This window comes from Halichoeres trimaculatus, unplaced genomic scaffold, assembly GCF_033239565.1.
Source record: "Halichoeres trimaculatus isolate MK-OKI-2021-1 unplaced genomic scaffold, fHalTri1.1 fHalTri1_scaffold_14, whole genome shotgun sequence".
Lineage (NCBI taxonomy): Eukaryota > Metazoa > Chordata > Actinopteri > Labriformes > Labridae > Halichoeres > Halichoeres trimaculatus.
The window spans coordinates 37,361-45,000 of record NW_027437192.1 but is presented as its reverse complement, the minus strand read 5'-3'; positions in this window follow the sequence as shown (position 1 = coordinate 45,000).

Below are 7,640 nucleotides of genomic sequence, written 5' to 3'. Positions count from 1 at the left end.
ACTGCTGCAGACCACATGACACCAAGCAGGATCATGCTTTACTCATACAGACATGTTTAACTGTTATAGACCACTTTAAACCATCATGTTTACTGTTATAGACCACTTTAAACCATCATGTTTACTGTTATAGACCACTTTAAACCATCATGTTAACTGTTATAGACCACTTTAAACCATCATGTTTATTGTTATAGACCACTTTAAACCATCATGTTTACTGTTATAGACCACTTTAAACCATCATGTTTACTGTTATAGACCACTTTAAACCATCATGTTAACTGTTATAGACCACTTTAAACCATCATGTTTATTGTTATAGACCACTTTAAACCATCATGTTTACTGTTATAGACCACTTTAAACCATCATGTTTACTGTTATAGACCACTTTAAACCTTCATGTTTACTGTTACAGACCACTTTAAACCATCATGTTTACTGTTAAAGACCACTTTAAACCATCATGTTTACTGTTACAGACCACTTTAAACCTTCATGTTTACTGTTATAGACCACTTTAAACCATCATGTTTACTGTTATAGACCACTTTAAACCATCATGTTTACTGTTATAGACCACTTTAAACCGTCATGTTTACTGTTATAGACCACTTTAAACCATCATGTTTACTGTTATAGACCACTTTAAACCATCATGTTTACTGTTATAGACCACTTTAAACCATCATGTTTACTGTTATAGACCACTTTAAACCGTCATGTTTACTGTTATAGACCACTTTAAACCATCATGTTTACTGTTATAGACCACTTTAAACCGTCATGTTTACTGTTATAGACCACTTTAAACCATCATGTTTACTGTTATAGACCACTTTAAACCGTCATGTTTACTGTTATAGACCACTTAAAACCGTCATGTTTACTGTTATAGACCACTTTAAACCGTCATGTTTACTGTTATAGACCACTTTAAACCGTCATGTTTACTGTTATAGACCACTTTAAACCATCATGTTTACTGTTATAGACCACTTTAAACCATCATGTTTACTGTTATAGACCACTTTAAACCATCATGTTTACTGTTATAGACCACTTTAAACCATCATGTTTACTGTTATAGACCACTTAAAACCATCATGTTTACTGTTATAGACCACTTTAAACCATCATGTTTACTGTTATAGACCACTTTAAACCATCATGTTACTGTTATAGACCACTTTAAACCATCATGTTTACTGTTAAAGACCACTTTAAACCATCATGTTTACTGTTATAGACCACTTTAAACCATCATGTTACTGTTATAGACCACTTTAAACCATCATGTTACTGTTATAGACCACTTTAAACCATCATGTTTACTGTTATAGACCACTTTAAACCATCATGTTTACTGTTATAGACCACTTTAAACCGTCATGTTTACTGTTAAAGACCACTTTAAACCATCATGTTACTGTTATAGACCACTTTAAACCATCATGTTACTGTTATAGACCACTTTAAACCATCATGTTTACTGTTATAGACCACTTTAAACCATCATGTTTACTGTTATAGACCACTTTAAACCATCATGTTTACTGTTATAGACCACTTTAAACCATCATGTTTACTGTTATAGACCACTTTAAACCATCATGTTTACTGTTAAAGACCACTTTAAACCATCATGTTTACTGTTATAGACCACTTTAAACCGTCATGTTTACTGTTATAGACCACTTTAAACCGTCATGTTTACTGTTATAGACCACTTTAAACCATCATGTTTACTGTTATAGACCACTTTAAACCATCATGTTTACTGTTATAGACCACTTTAAACCATCATGTTTACTGTTATAGACCACTTTAAACCATCATGTTTACTGTTATAGACCACTTTAAACCGTCATGTTTACTGTTATAGACCACTTTAAACCGTCATGTTTACTGTTATAGACCACTTTAAACCGTCATGTTTACTGTTATAGACCACTTTAAACCGTCATGTTTACTGTTATAGACCACTTTAAACCATCATGTTTACTGTTATAGACCACTTTAAACCATCATGTTTACTGTTATAGACCACTTTAAACCATCATGTTTACTGTTATAGACCACTTTAAACCGTCATGTTACTGTTATAGACCACTTTAAACCGTCATGTTTACTGTTATAGACCACTTTAAACCGTCATGTTTACTGTTATAGACCACTTTAAACCATCATGTTTACTGTTATAGACCACTTTAAACCGTCATGTTTTACTGTTATAGACCACTTTAAACCATCATGTTTTCTGTTATAGACCACTTTAAACCGTCATGTTTACTGTTATAGACCACTTTAAACCATCATGTTTACTGTTATAGACCACTTTAAACCATCATGTTTACTGTTATAGACCACTTTAAACCATCATGTTTACTGTTATAGACCACTTTAAACTGTCATGTTTTACTGTTATAGACCACTTTAAACCATCATGTTTACTGTTATAGACCACTTTAAACCATCATGTTTACTGTTATAGACCACTTTAAACCGTCATGTTTACTGTTATAGACCACTTTAAACCATCATGTTTATTGTTATAGACCACTTTAAACCGTCATGTTTACTGTTATAGACCACTTTTAACCATCATGTTTACTGTTATAGACCACTTTAAACCATGATGTTTTACTGTTATAGACCACTTTAAACCGTCATGTTTTACTGTTATAGACCACTTTAAACCATCATGTTACTGTTATAGACCACTTTAAACCATCATGTTTACTGTTATAGACCACTTTAAACCGTCATGTTTACTGTTATAGACCACTTTAAACCATCATGTTTACTGTTATAGACCACTTTAAACCATCATGTTTACTGTTATAGACCACTTTAAACCATCATGTTTACTGTTATAGACCACTTTAAACCGTCATGTTACTGTTATAGACCACTTTAAACCGTCATGTTTACTGTTATAGACCACTTTAAACCATCATGTTTACTGTTATAGACCACTTTAAACCATCATGTTTACTGTTATAGACCACTTTAAACCGTCATGTTTTACTGTTATAGACCACTTTAAACCATCATGTTTTCTGTTATAGACCACTTTAAACCGTCATGTTTACTGTTATAGACCACTTTAAACCATCATGTTTACTGTTATAGACCACTTTAAACCATGATGTTTTACTATTATAGACCACTTTAAACCGTCATGTTTTACTGTTATAGACCACTTTAAACCATCATGTTACTGTTATAGACCACTTTAAACCATCATGTTTACTGTTATAGACCACTTTAAACCGTCATGTTTACTGTTATAGACCACTTTAAACCATCATGTTTACTGTTATAGACCACTTTAAACCATCATGTTTACTGTTATAGACCACTTTAAACCATCATGTTTACTGTTATAGACCACTTTAAACCATGATGTTTACTGTTATAGACCACTTTAAACCATCATGTTTACTGTTATAGACCACTTTAAACCATCATGTTTACTGTTATAGACCACTTTAAACCATCATGTTTACTGTTATAGACCACTTTAAACCATCATGTTTACTGTTATAGACCACTTTAAACCGTCATGTTACTGTTATAGACCACTTTAAACCGTCATGTTTACTGTTATAGACCACTTTAAACCATCATGTTTACTGTTATAGACCACTTTAAACCATCATGTTTACTGTTATAGACCACTTTAAACCGTCATGTTTTACTGTTATAGACCACTTTAAACCATCATGTTTTCTGTTATAGACCACTTTAAACCATCATGTTTACTGTTATAGACCACTTTAAACCATCATGTTTACTGTTATAGACCACTTTAAACCATGATGTTTTACTATTATAGACCACTTTAAACCGTCATGTTTTACTGTTATAGACCACTTTAAACCATCATGTTACTGTTATAGACCACTTTAAACCATCATGTTTACTGTTATAGACCACTTTAAACCGTCATGTTTACTGTTATAGACCACTTTAAACCATCATGTTTACTGTTATAGACCACTTTAAACCATCATGTTTACTGTTATAGACCACTTTAAACCATCATGTTTACTGTTATAGACCACTTTAAACCATGATGTTTACTGTTATAGACCACTTTAAACCATCATGTTTACTGTTATAGACCACTTTAAACCGTCATGTTACTGTTATAGACCACTTTAAACCGTCATGTTTACTGTTATAGACCACTTTTAACCATCATGTTTACTGTTATAGACCACTTTAAACCATCATGTTTACTGTTATAGACCACTTTAAACCGTCATGTTTTACTGTTATAGACCACTTTAAACCATCATGTTTTCTGTTATAGACCACTTTAAACCGTCATGTTTACTGTTATAGACCACTTTAAACCATCATGATTACTGTTAAAGACCACTTTAAACCATCATGTTTACTGTTATAGACCACTTTAAACCGTCATGTTTACTGTTATAGACCACTTTAAACCATCAAGTTTACTGTTATAGACCACTTTAAACCGTCATGTTTACTGTTATAGACCACTTTAAACCATCATGTTTACTGTTATAGACCACTTTAAACCATCATGTTTACTGTTATAGACCACTTTAAACCATCATGTTTACTGTTATAGACCATATGACACTAAACATGATCCTGATTATCTAACCCTTACCCTAATTCGGCTTGAAAGGCTCCAGCAACTTGCTCCCCTGAGCAGGTTAAGCAGTGAAATATGGATTGATGAATGGTTTATTTATTGGTTTACTGTTTTTCTAAAGCTGATTATTCAGTTGCCCAGTTGATTCATTGACTTTTTGTTGACTGGTAAGATCAAGGATAAACTGGTGAACTGGTTGATTCATTGATGAACTGGTGAACTGGTTGATTCATGGATGTTTTGGTTTACTGGTTAATTCATTGATGAACTGGTTGACTGGTTGATTCATTGATGTACTGGTGAACTGGTTGATTCATTGATGAACTGGTGAACTGGTTGATTCATTGATGGACTGGTGAACTGGTTGATTCATTGATGAACTCATGAACTGGTTGATTCATTGATGAACTGTCAATCTGGTTGATTCATTGATGAACTGGTGAACTGGTTGATTCATTGATGGACTGGTGAACTGGTTGATTCATTGATGATGTGGTTGATTCATTGATGAACTGATGAACTGGTTGATTCATGGATGAAGATGTATGGTTGACTGGTTGACTCATTGATGTACTGATGAAATGGTTGATTCATTGATGGACTGATGAACTGGTTGACTCATTGATGTACTGATGAAATGGTTGATTCATTGATGAACTGATGAACTGGTTTTGATTCATGGATGTATGGTTGACTGGTTGATTCATTGATGAACTGATGAACTAGTTGATTCATTGATGAACTGATGAACTAGTTGATTCATTGATGTACTGATGAAATGGTTGATTCATTGATGAACTGATGAACTGGTTTTGATTCATGGATGTATGGTTGACTGGTTGATTCATTGATGAACTGATAATTGGTTGATTTATTGATGAACTGATGAACTGGTTGATTTATTGATGAACTGGTGAACTGGTGGATTCATTGATGAACTCATAAACTGGTTGATTCATTGATGAACTGATGAACTGGTTGATTCATTGATGAACTCATAAACTGGTTGATTCATTGATGAACTGGTGAACTGGTCGATTCATTGATGAACTGGTGAACTGGTTGATTCATTGATGATGTGGTTGATTCATTGATGAACTGGTGAACTAGTTGATTCATGGATTAAGATGTTTGGTTGACTGGTTGACTCATTGATGTACTGATGAAATGGTTGATTCATTGATGAACTGATGAACTGGTTTTGATTCATGGATGTATGGTTGACTGGTTGATTCATTGATGAACTGGTGAACTGGTTGATTCATTGATGAACTGGTGAACTGGTTGATTCATTGATGGACTGGTGAACTGGTTGATTCATTGATGGACTGGTGAACTGGTTGATTCATTGATGATGTGGTTGATTCATTGATGATCTGGTGAACTGGTTGATTCATTGATGGACTGGTGAACTGGTTGATTCATTGATGATGTGGTTGATTCATTGATGAACTGGTGAACTGGTTGATTTATTGATGAACTGGTGAACTGGTCGATTCATTGATGAACTGGTGATCTGGTTGATTCTTGGCTGTTGTGATGAACCGAACCAACCCTGACCTTGAACTGGTTTATTTGTCCAGTGGTTGATTCTTTATTTTTCAGGTTGATTTTTTTAGCTGGCTGATCGATTGATTTGTTGCTTGCTCTGGTAGGAGCTTGGTTGCCTGTGTCTCTGCTGTTTGCTGTTGTGTCTGTGTTTTGCTGACAGGTGAAGCTCTGTTTCACTTTTTTACATTTGATGTTGAGGCTAATGGGGGAGGAGTCAGGTTACCTGTGCTGCAGCTTACTGATGTGGAAGAGCGATTTCTCTGCAGAGACAATGAAGAATGGGGACCTTTAAAACCTTCCCAGATGATGGATCGATCTAAGGTTACACCTGATTAACGTGTGTCTTTTTAAGAACTGATTTGATCCATCATCATCTTGGGCCTTGATGTTTTACCATTCCTTAATGATTCTTCACAATGAGCTGCCAGACCTGGTGTTGTGTACAATGATTCATACTTTTTGTTTGGAGAAAAGTCACAGGAGGAATTGAGAAGTGGAAGAGCTAAAGAATCAGATCAATAAGTGGAATTGATAATGGCATTGGTGTTGGTATCAGTTAAGTCTAGAGTCTGGTGGATAAAGATAAGATCAGACTCCTTATCTTGTCTTGATGTTGGGTTTCTGCTAATCAAATTTTATTAACATTTCCGGGTCTAGACCTGTAAATGTTTTTGTAAAGTGTCTTGAAATAACATTTGTTATGATTTGGCGCTATACAAATAAAGATTGATTGATTGATTGATTGATTTTGAAGTCTTATCAATACCCATCCCTATGACTGTACAAATGTTTTATACGGTTTACTGTTTGGAATTTCTTTACAATGTTAAGTTCAGTGTTTTTTCCAACAGTGTTTTTAGACCTCTTCAATTCCTGATGTTGACTTTCTGATATTGAAAGTTCCCAGTATTCCAGCTCTCAGAGCATTTTCTGACTGTTTCATAGTCAAAATAAGCAGAAAATTCCAAGCAGACAGTCAGGAGATAACGGGTTGAACTCCAGAAACTATTACATTTCAGGTTCCGTGTCTTTGATCTGTTTGTTGATTAAATCTTATATCTGAATGATTAAAAATCAGTTTTTATCACGTGCTTCAACTTTGTGAGACTCACAGCTTGTAATCAGTCAATCAGTGCCGTTCAAACTGGAGGTTGTCCTGGACGTGACACACAGCTTTAAAACCGGGTACGAGCTACACTCACGCTTATTGGAGCATCTGAAATGGAAGTCTCCAGTTTGCTTTATTTCTGGACTGATTGTTTGGAGGAGGTTTGAGAAATTACGTCGTCAGTCCTTCACAGGTGAGAGAAGATCCAAACCCTGATACCAGAGACAGTGTCACGCTGGCAAAACGAAAACGTTAAACAATTCACTCCAAGATTCCTGACTGACACACTTCAAGGAAACACGACGACTTCATTCTGACAGTTAGAAATTTATTAGCAGACAA